General features: G+C 40.9%; 1 protein-coding gene across 2 annotated transcripts in view; it reads left to right on the top strand.

Moving 5' to 3' along the window:
- Positions 1-1,014: 1,014 nt before the first annotated feature.
- Positions 1,015-23,430, top strand: part of LOC311265316 (prickle-like protein 2) — a 45,438-nt gene continuing 23,022 nt past the window's right edge. The window contains exon 1 of one of the 2 annotated variants that reach the window (XM_084366844.1): positions 1,015-1,505. The gene's annotated coding sequence lies outside the window, so the exon portion shown is untranslated. Of the gene's footprint in view, positions 1,506-2,066; positions 2,150-23,430 lie in introns of those variants that run through there. The other variant, XM_084366845.1, reaches the window with a different exon arrangement.

The following is a 23,430-nucleotide window of genomic DNA, read 5'->3' as shown; positions in this document are numbered from 1 at the left end:
AACCGCTAACTGCTGCCAACTGATGATGCTGTTAGCTCGATTAGCCATTCATCTAGCGGTCTGAACTAGAGTCTTGGAGCACCAGAGGAGTGTTTGTGTTTGCACTGCTAGCACAGGAGCTTTGCTTTACTAACCGGTTAGCGTGCTAACTTCAGCAGATACCCGTGCAAAACAAAACATAGACTGTTGATAATTCCAGTTAAATTTTTAAAACTGCACTGATAATTTGTCACGAGTGATTAATTGTCTTGTTTGTACTGATGATTCGAACAGAGAAGCCTGACGTCCATCCGAGCCTTGCTCCAACTGCCAGTCACCGAACAATGTCCGTATTATAAAATGAGCAACAAAATAGCCCAGGATGACGTCCCCTACTTCACTTCACAAAAGGGCACATTTCATGGCAGGCAGTACGCTCTGCAGATTAGTGTGTAGCAGAGTAGTGGAGTGGTGCTCTATTTTAGTCCTTTTCCTTCATTTTACCAGGAAAGTTACGGTGGTCAGACTTCATTGTACTCAAACGTGGCAGCATCATACAGAATGAATCATATTGCACAGTGAGTCATGCCTCACAAAGGACTGATCATATTTTATCTTAATGCTGGGTGCTCTGTACATGGTCAAACGAATTACGAGACCTTACGAGATAATAACATGAAATTGTCAGGGAGAAAATTAAGGAGAAAGCGTCTGCTGTGTCGGTTTTTTGTTGTATAAATGATCCTGATCTTCCCAACCCAGAGCAAAGTATGTCAAGTCCTCCCAGACAATTCCCCATTTCATCTCCATCTCCTGAAAACAGGCGTGCATAAATACTCCTGTTATTCTAATCGGAGGCTGTGTGCCGCTGCACGATTGGCTGAGCGCTGATGACTCACTTCAACAGGCTGGTGTGGGGCTGGCAGAGGAGAGGGTTGGGTGGGTGGATGGTTGGGTAGGTGGTGGTGAAAAAAGGGGGGAGCAGGAGGCGGGAGTAAATCTCTCTTCCCACAGGCTTGTACGCCTGTGCGCATTGTTGTTGTCAGAGCACGCTGTTTTGTCACACACAAACACACACCGTACATAACTTGCAAAAAAGGGAGTCAACTTAATCTATAAACACTTTCCCACTGTTTTTCTGTTCATCTCCTCAGCTGCGGTCGCCTGTAGCCAGACTTGAGGAGAGACACAGAGCCTGGAGGAGGGAGAGAGAGAGAGGGAGAGAGTGGGAGAGAGAGCCTGATCACAGAGTCTGCAGCCCCCAGCCTTCCCTCTGTTGCTGCTGCTGCTGCTGCTTCTGCTGCTGCTGCTGCTGCTGCTGCTGCTGCTGCTACAGTACGTGTGAGAGGCAGAGAGGGGAGAGAGGCTGGTGTGTCTCTGAGACTCAGAGGGAAGAGGAGAGCGCTGTGAGCTGTGCGGTGCAGAGCAGAGCAGAGACCAGCCAGTCCTCTGGTATGTGTCCAGTGTGATTGACTCAGTCCAGTCCCTGCGCACACCAGGACTCTGACAGCAGCCGCACAAAACAGGTGAGTCTCAACAGCATCATGATGAACTACTCTATGCTGTGTGATGCCAATTTGACTTGACACTTTGATATGATAGTTAATGTGATTTTTCACTGGCGAATGTGTATTTATGTATGGATTTATCAAACATTTGGTTGCTGAAAGTTCGCCTAAGAAATGAGGCGTATCCATCATTAGTTGTGTGTGTATGTGGATGTGACGAGTGGGGGTGTTGTTTTTTCTTTTTCTTTTTTCTTCTTTTTTTTTTTATGTATGTTAGTTTGTGTGAAGGCTTGTTTACCTCTTGACTGACAGGTGAAAAAGACCACCGGGACTTGGGGAAAACGTTGATTTCATACCCCGTTTCCCCCCCCATGTGTGAATCCATGTGTCAGTGAAGGAGAAAGTGGGTGGAGTGGGAACAGCTCTGCTACTGTTACCTCAGTCTTGTTTAGAAACAGAGAGAGAGAAAAAAAAAAAAAAAAGAAGAAACACGATGAAGACCGTGCCATCTTAAATGCTGCACCACAGTATATGATGGTAATGCAGATTGTGGGTACATCTTGGTTCGTGGTGCGTGTGGACACAGCGATTTATCGACAACTGTCAGGAAAATCTGCGGGTGTTTACATTTTGCATTCACGCTGCTTTTTCGGGAGCTTAGTGTGAGTCTTTTGTCTCAACTGCGCAAGACTGCATCCATCCCTAGTTGCTGTGGCAGGATCATCGTAAGATTGTTCACAAAATTCTCAGTTTAAAGTCTAATCCATTACATGATGAGGTTGTCAACATGCTGGCAGAGCTGAAAGATCAAATCAAAGATCCATGTAATGAGCACGATTATCTGTAGTATTAGATATAAAGTTGTGATATTAAATGGTGGATTTTGTTGCACTGATTGTCCACATTTTGTCACATTTAATTTGTCAGATTTATTGATTTTTGGCTCAAACTTCATTCATTTTTATGATGATAGAAAGCTGTCTTCTAATCTGCCATCTAAACCAAACATTTCAGGATGCAGCACCTTCTCCTCCATGTTAGTACATAACAGTTGTTGCGTGTGCCGTTGCATCCTGAGCTGTAATTTGTGTGTGATGGCAGCTCAGTGTGTTTACCGCAGGGAGTCAGCAGGTTGGTCCAGAATGATTTCCTTCGGTGCACAACTTGTTGAATCAACTTCAGCTCTTTTGAAGTTTTTTGTCTGTGAAGTGAGTCCTAATCTGCCGTGACTCACTTCAAGCCTGTATGATTTGAGAACTGAGAGGGCAGAAAAAATACAAGACTTTGAATAGCACTGGCTGAATGAGATTTAATTGTCGGTGTCTGGATGGTTTAAACCCCTGAGCCATGTCCGTGATCTCGCTGCCATTGAGAGTGAAAAAAAAAAATCCCCTTGGTGTTTGTCTCTCTCACTGTGGATGCTGCTGTTGTTTGCCTCTGACTGTCAATCTGTCACAGGCTGTGATGTTGAGGAATCGGCCCCAGCTCCCTATTGACCCTGCCACATCCCTTTATCACCCTTCAATATATCTGTCCCCCCCATCCATCCATCCACCCATTCCCTTCCTTCATGTGTCTCCCACCGGATTTCAAATGTTTGTCTCTTCACTTTCAACGAGCACCTCCCTCCACCCCCCTTCGCTCTGGTCGCCACAGAAACGGCTGATTCAGGAAGGGTGGGCGGGTGTCTCAGAGCTCTTGCTGCTCTGCCCCATGCGGTGCTTTCACAGTACATTTCTGCTTCTGTGCTGCTTTTATGGCCCTGATATGCTGACAGTTCAGGTGGCTCAGTCAGATGTTATACAATTGTATCAGGCACACAAAGGCTGTTTGTTCATTTCCCTCAAAGGACGTGTTGGGTGTTTAGAGTTGTGTTGCCGTTCACGTCAGTTTTTCTTCTAATGACGGTACAAACAGAGGAAAACAGGCTGACAAATCACTGGTGCTGGGAGGTTTTTTATATAAGGTTTTGCTTTGCTGAATCTGCGCACACATTATTTATGTTTCTGACGTAAATGTCTGACTTCTGACAGGTCTGCTAATTAACTGTTGGGTTGATCCTGTGAGACCGCAGGCCTTTTTTTTGCTTAAACATATATGACACCAAGGTTAGCGTCACACTGTGTGTGTTTAGAGACTACACTGAGGTGATTAATAATGTAACGCACCGTGACCAAATCATTTAATAATAGATATGCTATGACCTTTTTCTTACATAAGGTCGATGAAGCAGAACGAGAGTGATGGCGTACAGGGTTTAAATAAATAGATGGAACCGAAAAGAAAATTCTTGGATAAATTACCATGTTCTAACCGTGCATTACAGTCGACCTCCCACTCAAAACACAGTGAGCGCCAGATAAAAGATTTGCTTCTGTAATTACAGATGAATTTATCACAAGTGGCTTTTTGTTTTTGTGTTTATTTTTTTATTTTTTCATCCCTTTTGTTGCATTTTTAGGATAGCTCCGGTTGCCATGGTGATAGTTTGTACAGTAGCTTAAAACGCCGCCTTTTAGAGAGGCTGCTTCTGAACAGGAAATGAAACCTGCGTTGCACAACAGTCAATTCCAAACAGGACCCTGTGAGCTCGTCCTGCTGTGCCTGATTAAATTAAAATGGGAATTTGTATTCACTGAGAGGGTAATGGCTAAGACCTACTCTGTCTAAATTGTTGTGCTCCCTGAAAACCAAGCACTCAGTGTTTTTGTGTTCATTCAACACATTATTGATCACAGAGTTACAGTCTTTCTGCTGCATCATATTTCTGACAAATTGGCTGTTGTAAAAAGTTACCTGCAGTTAATTTTATTTGACTATTTACTTGAATGAAGAAACAGTTAAAGTGATGCTGATAATAACGGCTCACTCAAAACACTTTTTGATCTCATCTCATTCAATGAAGATGAGGATGATTATGTCATTTCTTCTTTTTTTATATATTCGAGAACAAAAAGATATAAATATATGCAGGCTGCAGGGGTTTTTCCACCCTGCAGTGTTCAGCCATTACAGTCAGTGGTGACGCAGCCTGAGACTCACACAGCACACTGCAGACCCGTCACAAGACACTGCCAGAACAAAGAGCACACACACTGTCATCTAAGAGAAAAACTCAACATGGATGACAACACAGAAGCAGCTTTTTCACAATTCATTACAGGGACACTGTCCCAGGTTCTGGTGTGGTACTGGACACCTCTGGTCGGTGCCTTTAGATAACTTTGACGTCCCTGTATTTGTTCACTCTTTCATGGTGAACATGCGATGACGACATCCATTACGTCAGGTACTTAGATGTTATGTTTTTATGCCTGCAGCCTTAATTGATGGTGTAACAAACCCATAATTAGAGCACAAAGGTAAGTTTATAATATAAGAATCAGACACTGGACTTTAAATGGTGAAAAGGAGAACGTTGTTAATATATTAATGTCGACCCCAGCAAAGCTATCTGGGAATCTAAATGAAATAAACTGTGAAAAGAGATTTTTATTACAGAGATCCAATTTTGAAAGTAAAATGGAATAAATAATAAGTAACACTACTGCAAAAACTCCCTGTAACATAAAAAGACATCTGTTGGTACACAAATCCACTTAAAGTTCATTGAAAGGGACAGAAATGTGTGCTCCACACAATCTATATGCAGTATTTAACTTCAATTAAATTACGTATGGGGCGTCATTTAACTACGTAAGGGACTTAAAAGAACTCACCGTTAACTTTTGGTTTCACACTGGACATTGACACCTGTAATTGCTTAACCCAACCTCCTTCTTATGCGGACTTTGTCGCTCTTTATACTATACTACTTTACATCAGTTCCTCCTTTGCTGCTGTAATAATTACTACGGCCACTAGAGGTTGTCCAAGAACAACAAACACACAGACAGTACGGGCTTTAATAAGCTGCTTTCACAGTCATCCTGCTTGCTTGTTTTCCTGATGAGGACAGCCAGAATACATACAGAAATAGTATAAAAACTGAAAAGACAGAATTAGAATAGAAGAGTAATACTAGATAATAACCCTCTGTTAAACCTTTATGTTGCTGCTAAAGATTTATTTGCACGAGTAATCTGTTAAACGATAGATTGATCATATTTCAGAATTTATTACTTGAGGTCCCTTTCCTGTGTTGTGATCCTAGTTCCACTATTGGCCTCTGCACCCCCAAGATGATAGAAGGTCCTGCCTTCATGCCCCACTGTCACAGAGTCGCTGGCACAGGAGCTACATGTTAAAAACGAAAAGTTCAACAAGCTTGTTCGGTCGTTTGTCTCCAGAGGATGTGACACAGCCCTATTAACCAGCGAATGCCGCGACATAGAGGCAGTAAATAACATTTGTGAATCACAACGAGCAAAATAAAACTGTCTGAGGAAGATCTACTGTAAGAGGGCAAAACAGCAGCAGGTATCCTGCAATATCACAGACTGTTGGCAAGCATCAACCTGATTTACTATAACAATAAAGAGGAAAATCAAGGATAATAAAGGTAAAACCAAGCTTTAAAACATAGTATCTGGGACTTCAGTATATAAATAACTCCCCAGCAAACCAAACCATCAGGCACAATGTGGAATATAGATAGCTCTAAAAAACTTTTAAAGATAAGTCTGGGGATATTTTATATTTTTTTTACTGTTCCAATCCGACGACAAGACTAGCAACAACAATGAACCGATCCTGACACTGGGCTCCTTCAGTCAACATGTTCAAGTGTTTCTTAGGCAAGACACTGAACCCTGAATTATTCCCGGTGGGTGCACCATCGATGTGTGAGTGTGCATATAAATGGCTGTTGCTCCTGATGAGCAGGTGGTACGGGTGAACGTGTGTGTGAATGGGTGATTGCTGCCTTGTGCTGTACAGCGCCTTGAGGATTCTGTAAGACTAGAAAAGTGCAGGTTATTCCTCTCTGCTGTTGACCTCAATTGTTGTCCAAAAAGACACATCTGCTGCAGTAAATACTCTCTAGGGCCAAATCTACAGCTGAAAATACTCCCCAAATAATACACTATTTACTCCTGTCTAATAACTTCAACCTGTGGCCAGATGTTTAAGGAAATTGTTTGGCATTTCTTCTTATAATTAAAGTATATATTGGTGATCTTTTTTTTACTCCTGCACTCAAGTGCCACATAAAAGGCGGGGAAGTTTGAAGACTGACACAATCTTTCTTTGACAATAACACAAAGGCAGAGTATTGTCAGCTGTAACCTTTAAAGCCAAACCATCAGGATCTGTAAGAAACCAGCAGCTGACTTAAGTAATGTGGAAACATATTCAATAAAACCCAAGACTTGTATTCATCTAAAACAAATGTCGACACCTAGAAAAGACACACATTTATCAGTTCAATTCTGCAAACAACAAGCAAACCTCACATATATGCAGTAGGAATATCAGATATTTTTGATTTTGCTGCTGAGCACCAAAGCCAGATTTGGTTGTACTTGTGAAAAAAGATTAAAATTAAAATTAGCCAGGATCTCACTGCAGGGAGATCGTTCTCCTTTGCTTTGGTGAGCAGATTAATGATTATTGAGTCTTTCTTCCTTTATTAACTTTACTCTAACCACACTCAGCAGCCACCAAGATTGATTATTCCAATAAGTTGGCCCTGTCTTTTAAGTGAACTGTTCTGGTGAGGGACTGGGTAATGATTGGGTGTTGAAGACTTTCTCAAAAATGTTTCCACAAGGAATTAATGCAGATAAGTTCTTTGGTAATCTTGGCTGAGTGAAAAGTGACCGAATGTTCCACTGCCCACGAGCTAAATAAAACACACTCAGCTCAAAATAATCTCAGAGGTTATGCGAATGAATCATTCCCCATATAATGTTTGAGGTGCAAATGGCGTGAATATATACCCATGTGGAGTGAAAGGTGTAAATTACCACAATCAAGCTCCTCTTGAAGTAGATCCTGGATGATCCCTTGCAGCTGGCCTCTTTCTGATGACTAATCCTCTCCCAAGCGTCATATTAAGGCACCTTAATTGGTTAGAATAAATCAATCATTAGCTCGCTCATTAAAGCTTATTGTAGTGCCGAGACCACAGTGACTCCATCTTAACAAACTTCTGGGAGTGTTCCCAAAGCCGAGTCGTGGTCCTGTCTGTGACATTACTCAGGACTCATCAACACCAACGTCCTGACTCACTTTGGTTCTTTAAAGATTCCTCAGCACTTAGTGTCAGGGTGTTTCTGCACTAACCTCGCTGTTCTGGCCAAAAATCCCCATCTGGACCCACTCTTCCTGCCATCTGCTCCTCTGCTCTGTCATTGGCCGGTCCCTCTGACAGCTGTGAGGCCTCCAGTTCAAAATGGCCTCGCCACGCTTTTGTCGAGCAAAAAAAGAAGATTGAAGCTGAACTGGAGGAATACAGAAGGAGGCTACAGAGGCTTAGAGATACATAAAGCTCCGGGTTTTAACTCGATTCACCGCGGTGCGTTCCTTTGTAGCGGCGTGGCACTGTGCGTGAGTCTCAGCAATTTCAGCCCCATCTCTGTGTATCCTAGAAAGTGCTGACTGGCTTATGATAGGGATCACTAAGAGAACAATATGCAGTTTATGCTTAGTCAGAGGGAGACTGTTTCACTTAAATTAAAAGTTACAGCCAGAGAGGAGTTGAGAGAAACAGGGATAAATGGAGGCTTCTGTCATGGTGTAGCTGTATGGATTATTGCCAGGGGAGAGTGACAGCAGATTGTAAATGCTGCTGCTGCTGGTGTTGATTGTGGTGCTAGTTTGGCCTCGCTGACTGATGGATACTAGGAAAGTAAACTCCAGGGGAAAGATCTGTGGTGATGCTTTGCCCTGAGGTTTAGTATTCACTCTATCCTCATATTGAGCCATCATTACTTGGCTTCTGAAATAGAATTTTCCTACTCACCCAAATCTGGGCTGCACAATATACCGTTTCAGCATCGCCATTATAATGCAAAAAACAAAACAAAACGCAAATTAACTCAGCTCTTTGACATTTTAGATGATTATTTTGTTTTTTCATGGCATTTAAGCTGAATGCTAAGATAGATATTAAAAATGTTGCCTCTCAGTAGTATTTCTGCCACTCAGGTTGTAACCATGGTGACTTTCACCTACTGTGACGCCAAGTGCGTAGGCTCAGTACACACAGACACACATTAGCAGTGTTATAACACGTACCCAAAAGTTATACAGTGAAGATATCGTGTTGAAATATTACTTTGGTAAAAGTGAAAGCCAACCATACAAATAGTTCTCTAGTAAAAGTCTCTGATATCAAATGTACTTAAGAATCAAAAGTACAAGTAAAAGCAAATTCTACTATATTTACACATATGCCTCCAGAATGTAGGGCAGCGGAAGTATAAAGTAGCAGAGAATGTACCTCAAACATTGTACTTAAGTATAGTGCTTGAATAAATGTCCTTAGTTATGTTCCACCACTGCACACTAGAAGCAAATTACCCATTCTCCTGCACACACAAAAACTCTCACATGCACATTACTGAAAATGAATAAAACATATCCTTAATCAGACTGTAAGAAATGTATGCATACATGCATTTATGATTATAAATGACCTAAAACTGTTTAAAGTGGGAAATGTGAGATTTTACTTCATCTGTCTTACATTTATGAGTTAATATTGTACAAATAAGTGCTTTTCTGTGACACTGACTGAAGTAGTGAAGTATACGCCATGAGTTCTTCACTTTCTCACTCATATCTATCCCTGCCCTTATCTAGATAACAGCGAAGATATGAAATGCTGGAGGAACTAGCACAACATGTACCTGCCAAATGGGACATCTCTGCAAAAAGGCTTCTTTTTGAAGCTAGGTTAATTTGTAACATGATCCACAGCCAAATCAAATCTCTGTTTTAAACAGTAAAGATAGACGAATGCTCTATTATAATAGGCCTTGTATTTCTCTGCACATTTATGGCTACATACTTTTATTATTTTGATATAGCATGTCAGTTGTTCCCCATTTTTCCACATATCTACAGCAAATTGCTACTCAGCCGACTGTGTGGATAACAATCACTGAAACATCCCAGAATTAATAAATACATTCCAAGCGCCCTTTAAATCATCATCTGTAGTCGGTTTTATCGTCCTTTAACAGTCCAGTGAGATCAGCTGCAGGATCCAACTGCTAAATTAAATGTCTTGCGCATTGGCCAGCTGATGCTTTCAACTGATTAATCAGGCATGCACAATCTGACAGTATATAAGCAACAGAAGGCTCGACTAACTGGGATCATGTATTCCAAAGCACCCCTTTAATGGACACGACCATTTTGAAAATATTCCTGAACATCTATATTAATTTAGTCATCTCAAAAACAGCCTTGGAAGGTTTTTAACCTAATTTATTTAATAAAAGTGTTGAATATGTTAGAATCGACATGTTTATGGCAGGTTGTTAAAGTCACGTTCAGTATTAATGTACATTTGAGCAACTATAACCCTTCCTGTAGGCACCAGTACGTGGAGGCTGGTTTTTAAACAGATAATGATACTGTCTTGATAAAAGGAGTTATGATTGTTGACAAATAGTGTACATTCATTTACATTTATGTTGTAAATGCTAAATAGGGCACCTCAAAGATCAAAGAAAAAAGTCCTTTAAAAGATGAAGTTTAAAATGCATAGGACGCCCTTTACGACTGCTCCAAGCTGTTCTGGAAAGGTTCCTGCTCTTTGCAGAATCCATAAGGCATTTTACCAATTGGAGCGTTTTTTTAAGGATGGCGTACCTGAATCGATTTCCAGGTCACAGAGAAATGAAAGGGCAGGGATGTATAAATAAACAGCTGGAAAGAACCCCAGATCACCCCGATGTCCTGGATTCAAATCCAGCCGGGGCCTTTGCTATGTGTGTCATCTCCTTGACTCTCTCTCATTTTTTCCAGTCGCTCTTCAGTTTCATCTCTCGTAAATGCAAAAACCTTACAGTATTACAGATATAAAGGTTTATGATATCACTCATAAACTCGTAGACTGCAATCCTTTGACTTGCATTATGGTAAAACATTCATTTTCAAATCTCCAATTTATCTTTTTCACAGTTCCATCTGTCTCCTCGAATCTCATGACTTCCTCTGGAGCCCTCTTCACCTCTAATACAATTCAGGATGCACGAAACAATGTGAAGAGGATTTTTTCTTGTATTTGAGTGGGCATTCCACCTCGGCAAAAACTGTTGTAATCAGGATGGTGAGGCCAATACAGCAAATTCACAAACAATTTGTATTATGCGGAGGAGGCATCAGAGTAGTTTAGGATTCATTTCCCTTCAGACAGAAAAACAACATGAGAAAGGGGAATTTTCTACCTAACTTTTACATTACATGTGAACATGAGCTGAGTTTTGCGTGGTGGAGTGAGTGGTGGTGTGGTTACAGCTTGGCGAGAAGGCTTCCAAGCCAGTGACCACTGTTCAAGACTGTGTTTCAAAAATTTTAAGTGCCAAACTACTGGATAGTTTCGATAAGGGACCATGTTGTTTCAACATTCGTAAGCGTGACACCACTGGATATCTTTAAGGAGACCTCGGGAATTTCCAGCCGTGTTTGTGCCGACAAAACCAGATATTTATTTTAGATATTTTGATACATTATGGGATAGGAATAAATATTTTTAATTGTAGGCTCAGTCATATGAAACACAATAGACCTATACCTTCTATAATATAGCCTATAATGACATGACTTTATTTTAGTCCACAGAACAAGGAATGCATGGGTATATGTGATTCAAGACTGTAAATTAAAGTGCACTCGGAGGATTAGGCTTAGTCATTAGGCCTACCAAATACAGCTCATTTCAGTCACACAGAGGCTGAACAAAGAAATTATAGGCTCAGCTATATTTAACACACAGAGCCTATATTAATGTGGTCATGTTGGTGTGGATGGATTCTTAAAAAAACAACAATAAACTCTTCACTTTGGTGAGTAACACAGATTGTAATTCATTGCGTGACATAACTGTAGTGATATATTACTGAAATATCATTAGTAACGCATTACATTACTCTATGAGTAATATATTACTGTAACACTGGACATTCTCATCCCTGAGTGTCTACCCTCCCCAAAATAATAATCCCTTTAATGGAAAGAGTTAGAGGCACTGCTATTCATTATTTAAGTTGATTAAATTTTTAATTTTCTTACAAGGTAATTTATGTTATGTATGTAAATGGGAAATTACCACTACACTCTCGAGAAGATGTAGAACAAGTCAACAATGCCTGATTGAACCATTAAATCCTACGGTCCTGTGAGGCCACAGCCAAATTACTTCACAGACCAAAATCTTTGGTTTCCTCTTATGAGCTCTGCGTCACTCTAAACGGCTTTGACGAGATGAAAATGTGACGCCGGCGAAGCTGTTAACTATTACACCTCCTTTGTGAAAACTGCACACACACATAGACACACGCTCAAATACTTCTACCAACAGATCTTCTCCGTTGCTGCACCACCTGCCTCTCATCAACCCCCTCATCCAGCAGAATAAGATCACTGTTAATCCACTTGTCTCAGCCCATCGCGTACCAACAGCTCTCCCACTGCAGGGCTCAGCTGGTCCCCTAGGGCTCCCTGCAAGCCAAGAGTATAGAAAGGTGCTCACTGCCTACACACTCCCTTTATTTCTCTGCCTCCCTGACTTTCTTTTTCTCTCTGTTATACGTTGCCCTCTACTGTACTTGTATTGTTTTCTCTTATATAAAGGGCAAGGTTAGCGGACTTAAAATATTGTAATATTTGAAATATTGTACTCTTTACTCAACTACATTTTTTTCACCACAATAGTCATGAGTTCAAATTTTGTCACATTACAGATGTCTGTGGCCCTGTTCAGACCTGCTATAAACATAAATCCTGAGTGATACGATTACAAGGGACAGCTCTAACTACAGGTGTGAACGCCCCCTTTGGAGGATGCATTTGAGATCAAATCACTCAGACCACATTTGATCATGATAATAGGTTGCACACTGTCTGAGTTCCATTTAGTTCACTGTAATGCAAATTTCATGTTTGGGAACTCTTGCCAGTGTTAGCAGCAGATGTTTGGGAACACAACTGATCAAACCATTGAAGTAGTAACTGCAATATCTCCAGAATCCCTTAACAAATCCTGCACTTTTGAGAGTTGTTGAGTGAGGAGAAACTTAAATAACTTGGAAAGACAGCTACAGCTAAATCATTCACACCTTCTTGGTAATTCAGCCTGTATACTTCACGTTAAAAGTGTGTCTTCTCTGGCAACATTTAACAGCTGTTTGAACCCGCTGTCAACTGATATCAAGTTTACACTCAACTTGTTCAGAAGAGCAACATTTATTGATGTAAACATGCCAAATTTGAAATAATATAGGAAACGTTAACCAATGAAGGCTGCTTCTTTGTCAATTTTATGAGGTGTTGAGTCAGGAGGAGAAACTTCGAAACGCTCCCTATGACTTGTAAATTCTTAATTAGTTGGGCCTTTCTCAGAAATTCAGCAAATATTATGCATTCATTTCTTTCTTTGTGTAAAAAAACACTGTACATTTGTCCCAGTGATGTACATGTTTGTTTGCATACTGCATGTCGAGATGCATGCTAATGCCAGGCATGAATTGTCGGATGTAGAGCTGACCACTTGTGATTGGATCACCCAGGATGGATGTTAATACCAGGTCTAAACAGGGCCTCTGGGTTGTTAGCGGTAGGCATGGGACAATTTGATAATTTCATGTCACAATTATCCAACCCAACATAATTTCGATTCACGATGTAATCCCGATAATAATCATATTGTATCTTTAAAACTTTAAAATAAAAGCTAGAAGTGCACTAAAACATCATTTTAACTTTACCTTTTTTTTGGAAATAAAGATTTTTATTGCATCACAGACAGGACACACATCTTAAGAAAATGTAAAACATAAACTCTTCCTGCAGAAATACAGGATAAATAAAAGGTGGTAATCTTGTCTCCCTGTCGTTTTGTAGTTTGGAATCTGTAGTATTTAACTTTTTGTAGGGTGATACAAGCCTTGGTGACAGGCTTGAACAAAATATATCAAGAAACCAGTCTTCTTGAAATCTTTTATAGTCCCATCCCTTGTTGGTTAGTTAGTTATTGTCTTAAGTAAAAGATCTGAGTACTTCCTCCTCCCCTGGAAATGTTCCTGTGTGTGTCCTATCCCGCTGTGTGGTTACTCAGTCTTGTGGCAGGAACAAAGGTATTATTTTTTTCATAGCTCCCTAAATGTTTCTTCGAGTAGCTCTGATTGTGTTGTTAAGTCGATGGCGGCTCCTGATGGCGGGAGAGTTCACAGAGGTGGGGGAGTTATGGGAATTATCTTGGCCGCAAAGTCTTACAGAGGACCATCAGGAGAGATCAAGTACAGAGGAGTTAATTGAATTTGAGGTTTCAGCTAATGATTTTTCCAACAGCGGGACACCCCCCCTTCTCCTGGGCTTGCAGTGTCATGCATGGGCTGTACAGAGGCAAGCCCTAAATCAACCAATAATGGCTTTGGGGAAGCTAAGTACCTCTTACTCTTTTAACAGGTGTGTTTAAATGTCACTTGTTATTCCATACATATAACGAGCTTTCCATTTTGTGTGCGGTCTTAAAGGCTTTGCAGAGCAGATGTTAAACTAGATTCATTGCCTTTGGACAAGAGCATCATTGTTAAAAACCAATTAGGGGATAATGAATCTCAATAAGCTCAGGATACAATATTATATCCTCACATATGAATTCATTAGTTGTCTTATTTAGGTTCTTGTGTCTATAACTATACAGGGAATTTGTTTAACCCCAATCCACTCACATCTTTATCAGTGTTTCCAGAGCTTGAAGTGTGAAGTTCACTAATTACCTATGACCAGAGCAGTGAATGGTCTGTTTAATCTTTCCTGTCAGATGTCAGATATTGACATCTCAGCTTTAGGTTGGACAGTAGCTGCTTTAATATGGAGCCTAATATTCAGATTAGAATCGGTTTAAAAGACCAAACAGAATAAAATTGCGCCATTAAAAACACCTCAATCAGGATAAAAGAAATTTCCATTGGTTGCAGAGGGGTAGTTTTTACCTTTTCATAAAGTGATCAAGATAAAAATTGTCCGACGTAAACCATATACCCTCATTATTTTCCGGCTGAGTTCTTTCTGTGCATGCCCTCCATCTTGATATAAATGTGTAGTTATGTACGTTTCTCCACTTATCAAAGATGGCGGCTTCCGAGGAAAACACTGCGCTGCATGGATGTTACATATTCATCTTCAGGATAGGGAGCTGATCAAACACATGCCAAAAGAGATAAAATATCCGATGAGGAAGAAGAATGCATGATGTAGCATCACAATTAGCTGTTTCAAGTAAACACCAGACCCTATTAATCCCATCCCATGTAAACAGTTGACCCAAAATCTTCAATCAGAATTAGGAAATATTGTCTATGTATATATCCATGTAAACATAGTAGCTTTAACATCTATGAGACTTAGTTGATAGTAAAACATCTGATGACTATCTAAGTATCTTTAAAGTAGTGGAAGTATAAACTCTGTTAGACCTCATGCTGTTGTTTACCCCAGACAGATTGACAACATTGGAGCTGCAGTTAAATTTTAAACCTGCACTTCAAGGCTGATTGGTCTCCATTTGTAGTTCAGTCAGGAACAGAGACTTCTCCCCTTGGACCCCTCGTCTCCTCACCTCCATTGTTATCCTTTTATCCTTTTTTGCGTTGCTCCAAATATTCTACATCTCACTTTCTGTCTTTTCTATCACCAAATCTTATTCCGGTATCTACCCTCTATTAAGTCATAATATATTTATTTCTCCTTCCAGCTTGGAAGCAGCTCTTATCACAAAATGAGTGGGTATCATAATTGCTCCTCTTATCCCACCTCAGCTCAGCCCACTGCTTGCACACACACTCACACAGATATACACACACAAGCAGTCGTCCTCCCTGGTGCTACGTTATAACCCATTTAGGTGCGACATCTTGTCGTTGCCCTTCAGCTGCACAGACTCGCCGCTAATGGCCACCAGGTTTTTCTCATTAGTTAATTATGTTTTGTGATAAGGTCCACAGCTTTTAGCTGTTAGCTGAATGGCTTTTAGGCTAATAGTAACTAATCATCTCTGCAAACAGACCTAAATTGGCCTTTTTTTGGACTTGTTGCTTTGTCACGGCCATCTATTATGCCTGGCTGCATCCTTCACAGACAAGCTGGTGTTTGTCTTGGGAAGCTCTTCTGCACCATCCCATTGCACTGTGACTGAGGTCAGAGGCCAGTAAAAAAAATAAAAAGTCCCCATCAGAGATAATGGTGGCGCCCACTGATCTATATGCAATCACACTCTTACCGGTGGCTGCCCAGTATAATTTTCCTCTCAGCTTGCTATTCTGATCTTCCAGTTATGGAGGTGTAAGTGATTCACATATTTACAAGTTCACAGGGAACACCTGCAGCAGCTTCAAACTGTCACATACATACACTGATTTGTTCCCTTCAGAATGCTTCCCTGGCACTGATTTGATCCATCGAGATCTGATCGACTTGTCCCATCCCATTGTCTGCATCTTTTGTACTGTCACAGTCAATTTATACTTCTTTGTTCGCTTTGGAACGACTGTGGCGTGAGTCATTACATGTCCATTGTTTGCGTCGCTGCACAAAAGCATTGGTTCCCAAAAAGGCTGCAACAATGATGGAGGGTGTCAAATGAATCATGCCTTCAGTGGCTACTCTCTCCATGCTTTTAAATATGGGCTGCAACCCAACTCTACATAGTCAGTATTGGATTGTCTTTCTTTAAACCCAAGGCTTCAGTGGCAAACAGATGTTGTCGGTGCTGGATTTTCCACTAGCGAACTCTTTCTTGATTTTTCTTTTCTCCCCAGCACACCATTTTTTCAGTGCACATTGAGCTATCTGCTCGGCTTTACTCAGCAGCACAATGATGCATTGAAATCGTTGTGCCGAAGCAATATTTAAAAAAAACCTTCAGTCCAATTCAAACCTCTTGGGTCCATCTGCTGTTTCTTATAAAATAGTGTGAACACTTAAGAAGAGATTTTCTCTGTTCTCCGGTTTACCACTCATACTTAATCATGCTACCTCATCATGGCTGCACCGTTAAAGCAGTCCAGGAACAGTAGCTCACACGACTCATCTCCAGACTGAACACTAAAAGACACCTCTTTCATATGCACAGCCCTTTACACATACATGGAGAGCTGTAAACACTTCCCATATGGCAGCATCCACACATTTGTCGGCCCGTCTCCGTTAGATAAAAAAAACAAAAACGATTGCAGCCAGATCGCTGCCAGTAAAAAGAGATTATGGAAATGTAGTGAGATTTATAACATTATTTCTGGAGAGAGTGCTGAGATTGTGAAATTCATACAGTGCTGTCACGTCCATGCCAAGTTGGTATCAGTCTCACATGTCAGAAAAGAAAAGGCAGACTTTACTTAGCCCTAAACAGATTACCTTCTTTTATAAATCATTGCATCAGAAGTGTGTGGATACTGCTGTCTTATCCATTTGCCATTGTCAATGCTGGACCTAACTAATAAGTATACCTGTAGGTTGCATAAAAACCCTGATGTAATTATACTCGCCAACAAAGGAAGCAACATAATTACTTTTTTAAATGAACCCCTAATTATATCAGTTCATTTTCATATAACATCAGGTTCCTCTCAGGACCATATAGCACTGGTACTGCAGTGTTATAACGTCTCAGCTGCACACATTTAAAATATGCAGTTTTATGTCCTTATTTCAGCAACTTCCTTAAAACGACATTACGTGTGTTCAAGTGACAGAGTCTCTCTCAACTCAGAAGGAATTATCATAGGAGCAAAGGAAGATCTCAGGTGACCTTATTATTGAGTGACAAAGTCTGTATAGAGAAGTCAGGGTGGATGGATGGGTCAAAAATATACAAAATACTTATACGGGAAACTTCTGTTTGTTTCCTTATTCCTAAAAACATTCAGTGTTGGTTTTATTTAACCACGACTCCTTTACCACCTGTTTATTGTTGACCCAATCTTATATCATCCTGTGGTGTTGTTCCTGGAGCACATATTTGTAATGTTTAGCTTTGTGAAAAAATGGCCATAAAAATATGCACGTGGGAGAAGATATCCTTTGAAACATGTGTTTAACATTGTGCAAAGGTGTATTCTAACCCTAAACATGTTTTCCTTAACCTAACCAAGATTTTTTGTTGCCTAAACCTAATCAGTTGTTTTAATTGCCTAAACCTAACCAAGTATTTTAATTTGGCTGCACCTAACCAAGTATTTATGTTGCTTAAACCTAACCAAGTATTTTCTTTGCCTCAACCTAACCAAGTATTTTTGTTTCCTAAAGCTAACCAACTTAACAGTGATGGAAACTGAAAAGAAACAGGAAATAATAAGTGAAGTTATTAATGAGTGAGTAGTATAATAATATGTTCAAACAGGATACAAACCCCAGTCTACTGAGTGAGAGTCCTGTACTGTAATCAGCTACAACAGCGAAGAGAAACACTCTTTCGTTAGTTGAAGTGATGGTCCTGGAACAACATAAATCATGATGTTCTACAAACAAGAACAACATGGCGATATCAGATAGACATTATTGTTGTAACCGTGATGAAGAGCGTCCCTCCCTTGGCCTGAATGAAGTGCTTATTTTGACCTGAGGCAGGACCATTTCCCTGTAACATAATCAAGTGGTTTTGTGCCTAAACCTAACCAACCTTAACCGTAGTTTTGTCACGTTTTCTATGTGTTGTTCTAAAGTGCATAGACCAATGATATATTTGGTCATTTGACTTGAAGAACTTTATAAGCATGAAAACACCAAGTGACATTGTTTGTTGGTTTCCCACACGTTACTTTATTTACAAGAAGTGGAAGAAAGGAAGAAGTCGTTTCAGTCAGATATGCACCTAATATTTAAGCTATTACGTAACTCGAAAGTTACATAAGAACAAATATAGCCATGACACTTCACCACAGGTTAAACTGCAAAATAAAGTAGTGCTTTGATTCAACCATAAAAGACAGTGCACTTCCAGATTGCTCTGACCTCAAAATCCATCGAAGTAATGGTGCAATCTGGTGAAACAACAAGCAATTTATGGGGGTTCAAGCCCTTTTCCCCCACATCATCAAGACGACTCAGGGATATACCCGACCTCTAACGCTACGCTGAGGCTTTCACTGCTTTTACTGCTAAAGTGTTGTTGCATCACAGAAAAATGGCTCAGCTCTATGTGTTCAACTCATCTCTGCTGTGATGTTTCATGTGAAGAGACCAGTGGGAGGACGTGTAAAAATGCATAGCAACAGACTTTTTCTCTCCTGTTCTCTCTCACACATGCTCACACAGGCACATTAACACACACACACATGCACATGCGTAGACAAATAAATACACGCCTGCACTGAAATTAGACAAATGTAACCCCCCAACACAAGGCTCTGTGGAATAATAATGGCCCCATATTAAAGATTACACCCTGAGGCAAGTGATGTAAATGGCATCACACAGCAGGAATTAGCCTCAGTTTGTGAATCCCCAGCAGCAGTTGAGGCAGAACATGCGCTGCTGCCAGCCCAGCTGCACTGCTCGCACAGGTCATCAGCTCGGTCTGAAAACTGATCCTCACTTTGTGCATGTGGGTGTGTTGGCATTTCAGACTCATACCCCTTTCACACTGTGCATAACGCACTAACACCCACTAACATCTGGCATTTGTCTTCATAAAGAGCGGGGAAAGACTACAATAAGCATTTATCCCCATTGTTGTAGCCGCGGGCATTTAATGGCTCTGAGCGACAGTGATGGAGACATGACACATGGATGGACACGCTCATTTTCACCCCTTTCCCAGTGTGATGCTGTGACACCTGTTGAGGTTCTGGACTTTGGCACATAAATACTTTCCCATCCATGTCCGTTCCAGCAGTGCTTGAACACCGTTCACTAGGGTTTGAGTTAAAAAGAGACTGATTAAGATTAAGAAAAGTAACCACCATAACCATCTCTGGCCTCCATGCTGCTTTCTGCTGTAGCCTGTTTTACACCCATCCGTGAAGTTGGCACACTAGACAAAAACAACAGAAAGGCAAACTCTCCCAGTGGCAATACACCATAGTCTCACGGCAGCCATATTTCTCTGACATCACACTCAGGGTGGGAAGCAACCCCTCAGGAAGAGCACCAGGCTTTGATGCCAACTTTTTGTAGTGGCCAAAGAGTGTAATTACAACGTCACGTGAACTTACTTGGGCCTTAAGATAATTTTCCCCATAAGTTTACATTGTGAAAGAGGCAGCTGTTACGCAGTGGATACCAGCGAAATGACTCCTTTCACTATCAGATTGTGAGCAATGCTGTCTAAATGAAAAAAAAATTGGAACGCCTAGAGGAACCGCAAGATTAAATCATTTAATCTCTATTCAAGTTAGCTCGGCGCTAAACTGGAAGTCTCCAGTGCGCACACTCAGTGGGCTCCACAACGCAGAAGATCCGGGAAGTCAAGATGTCTTTGGTTTCATGTGCCACTGAGCAGCTTTCATAGAAATTAATGGGGCACCATCTCCGATGCTTTATCCAAATTTTAAATTTTAGATCCATGGTGGGAAGCAAATGTGGCTGACAAGCCATTATCATTTCACTGCAACTGAGAAGATGATGAATAGTGAAAATCCATTCAACCAAAATTCAACCAATTCCTAGGTAAGATTACTGTTTCATAGTTTACACAATACGAGAGGAAAGGCGTAAATTAATTCTGAAATATCAACGCACATCTTGGATAAATTGTGGATGTATTCAAATGGTAATGTTTGCTCAGAAGTAGTTGAATGCTAACATTAGCTAATGGACTGTCAAATGTTTTGTTTAGCTTGAAATGTGTCCATCCAGATTTTCACTTTCCATCATTTTTTTCAGTTTCTGATCAATGGGGAAGTGGAAAATGTTTTATATTCCCCATGGTTAAATGATTTGCTGAACACAGCTGCATGATATTATCTCAGCATTCCAACTTCCCACCCTGAGAGTGACTTCAGAGGAAAATGGCCGCTGTGTGTGAATATCAATCCCCTTTTTTTAACGGGTTTGCCCACGTTTAAAAAAACCCTGCATGTAAGCGCTCTACAGCCACTCCCAGCCATCGCACCTGATCACACCTTTCTGTCAGAACAGATCATTTATTGTAAAATTACAATAATGACGGGGGGCTCATGAACACAGGCGGTATCCGTTTCTTGCTGAGACTCAGGATGGTGCCTGTGCAGCGGTGTAGAGTGCGCTTCGCCTGTTGAAACCCTGCAATTCTATTTCAGGCCATCCCACACACAGTGGGAGAGGAGCAGAAATGTGTCACCCTTTAATTACAGCTTTTCAGGTCCTTGTGAAATTTTGTGCATCTGTAGGTAAGAGAGTCCTACTTTGGATTTCAGGAACACACCTCCAGCAATTAGCACATCAGGGACATGAACTGCAGATTGCGTGTGCATGTGTGTGTGCTCGGGTCTCTATGTGCTTTAATTTGTTTGATTAAAGCATTTCGGTTTATTCGCCTGTACTTTTGGGATCCGCAGCTTCGGCACATGAAAATTATGTCCTTCCAGCTTCTGATGACAACAAGGCGTGAGTAATGCGGATGGCCAATTGGAGTGTGTGCTATGTTCCCAATTATATCACCACCAAGTATTGTCACCCACTCTGAGCTTTTCTCAGTCTGTTCTGCCAGCTGAACTGTGGAGCCGTATTCCTAAAGGGTCAACCCCTTTCAATTAATTTCTTGTTAGTCTTGATCCAAATAAGCTGCAGTAAGAATTTAATCCTCATAACTGGATTATGAGCTGATTAGCGCAACAAGAGAGCTGTTTGTTGTTGAAATGAAGGGTTACACAACTGTGGATTTGATGGCGTATTGACAAGCAGATCAGAACCCGATCAGCTAATGAACGGCTCTGTCATTAGACTCAGAACCTTGTTAATTTCTAGCTGCTAGCAGGAGATCAGATCTGACGGCGTTTTTGGCTCTTTCTATGAGTGTCCTTGATAATGATTTTCCACGCAGACCTCAGAGAACCATTGAACACACTAACACACACATACACACACCTCCCCCTCTGCGCGCATTAAGATTAAGAAACAAGATGGAGGAATGAAGGACACCGAACTTGCTTGAAAGATCGCTTTAAAAAGAATTTCCAATCCTTCCTCTCAGTGATAACTTCTTCTCTATCTCCCAAACACACCAACACACACACACACCCTCAGACACACACAAACTACTCAGTCATCTCGTGCATCTGTATTCCTACATTTAGATAAACGAATAACACATTTCCTGTGGAGCCTCTTGCTCGGTTGCCGTGCTGTTATTGAGTTTTTCCCTTTCATTACACGGGCGCATATCAGAGTTGGGGCGAGGGTGACTGTATTTACTCAACCAGCCTGACTCCATGGCGACCAACTCCCGTGCCATTATCCTGTGTAGAAGGTTACTCTGGCACACTCCCTCCCTGCTGCGTGTAATAATTCCCCTCATCATCAGGGGGCAGGCTGGGTGTGAGTAGGCAGCCTATCGTGTATGTGAGTCTATAACCCTTTATTATTAATGACAGATTGCTGTGAGTTCAACAGGGGAGGGGAGAGAGGCCAAGGGTTGACATTTTGGGCTGTTGTAAGTCCAGTCGGGAGGCTCACACAACAGCGTTAGTGGAGCAGTAGGTCACTGTTTCAGTCCTGGACAAGGTGCTTTGTTGTGCCACTGTGAATCTGTGATAAACACATTTAAATATTTGTGAAAAGGACATCAAATTTTAACAGGAATATTTTTTTTTTTAACCTCAAGATTTGTCACATTTCTGTTTGTGTCCTGGAGTGTTACAGAACACACTCAGCCCAGAAATGTCGATCATAACTGCACTCGCGGAGGCAGTTGAAAGCATCAGGAAACTAATCGAGGTGAAGAGAAGGAAGCCAGATTTCATCCATCTGTTGTCCTGTAAAATTGATTATATCAGTCGATTATGTAAGTGAGGAACGAGATGAGCCAGCAAATTAGTTTCACAGTGCAGGGATGGGAGTATCAACAATATCAGTTGATGAAAACGAAGCGTATCGTTTTAAAAACCCCGTTTTTGTTTTGTAAAAGCAGAACTATAATGTGGTGAACATCCAAATCCTCTTGTTCCACTTCAAAACAACTCCAAGGTTTTTTGTTTTTTTTGTTGCAGTGAAAGTCTTAGGTGGATAATCACCATGAGAAGAGCTCGAAGAATGATAAAAATATTTGTGACACAAGACTGAAAGAGCGCAGGGAGAAGCAGGTCTAAACTAGGAGGATAACAACTTTAAAGCAACATTATGTAACTGTTTTACTCTAAAATAACAGCTTCACGTGGTACAGTGTCTTGTAATAGGGTGAATGGTGTCCCCGCCCATCTATCACTTGTTTCTGCTGGGTGGGATCACAGCGTTACATACATGTTTACTTCAAGAAAGAGTTTTCAGACATTACATTGTTATAACAATAATGAGTTTTATTTGTAGTTAGCACCTACATCACACCTAGCAAATTGTTACAACAGTGGTGTTGTACTCAGAAACTGTGGGGGGCGCCAAATTGCAAAAAAATGTCAATTTCTACATAATGTTGCTTTAAGAAACAAATATTGGAGAAGGTAAGCCTCTTTATCATCCGTTCTGTATTGTTGTTGTTTTTATGTACTCTCAGTTTTGGATTTTGACTCATCTCTTGGTATCTGTGGATCATTTTATTGTCTAGCAGTGTCTGTTAAATAACTGAATAAATGAATGGGGCCTGGCTAAAGACACATGGGAAAATAAGTGACGAGATACCAAACGTCCACTTCCTCAG

This window comes from Pagrus pagrus (assembly GCF_965226575.1).
Source record: "Pagrus pagrus genome assembly, chromosome: 11".
NCBI classification, from domain to species: Eukaryota; Metazoa; Chordata; class Actinopteri; order Spariformes; family Sparidae; genus Pagrus; species Pagrus pagrus.
Note: the sequence above shows the minus strand (reverse complement) of the source record. Positions and strands in the feature narration are given on the sequence as shown.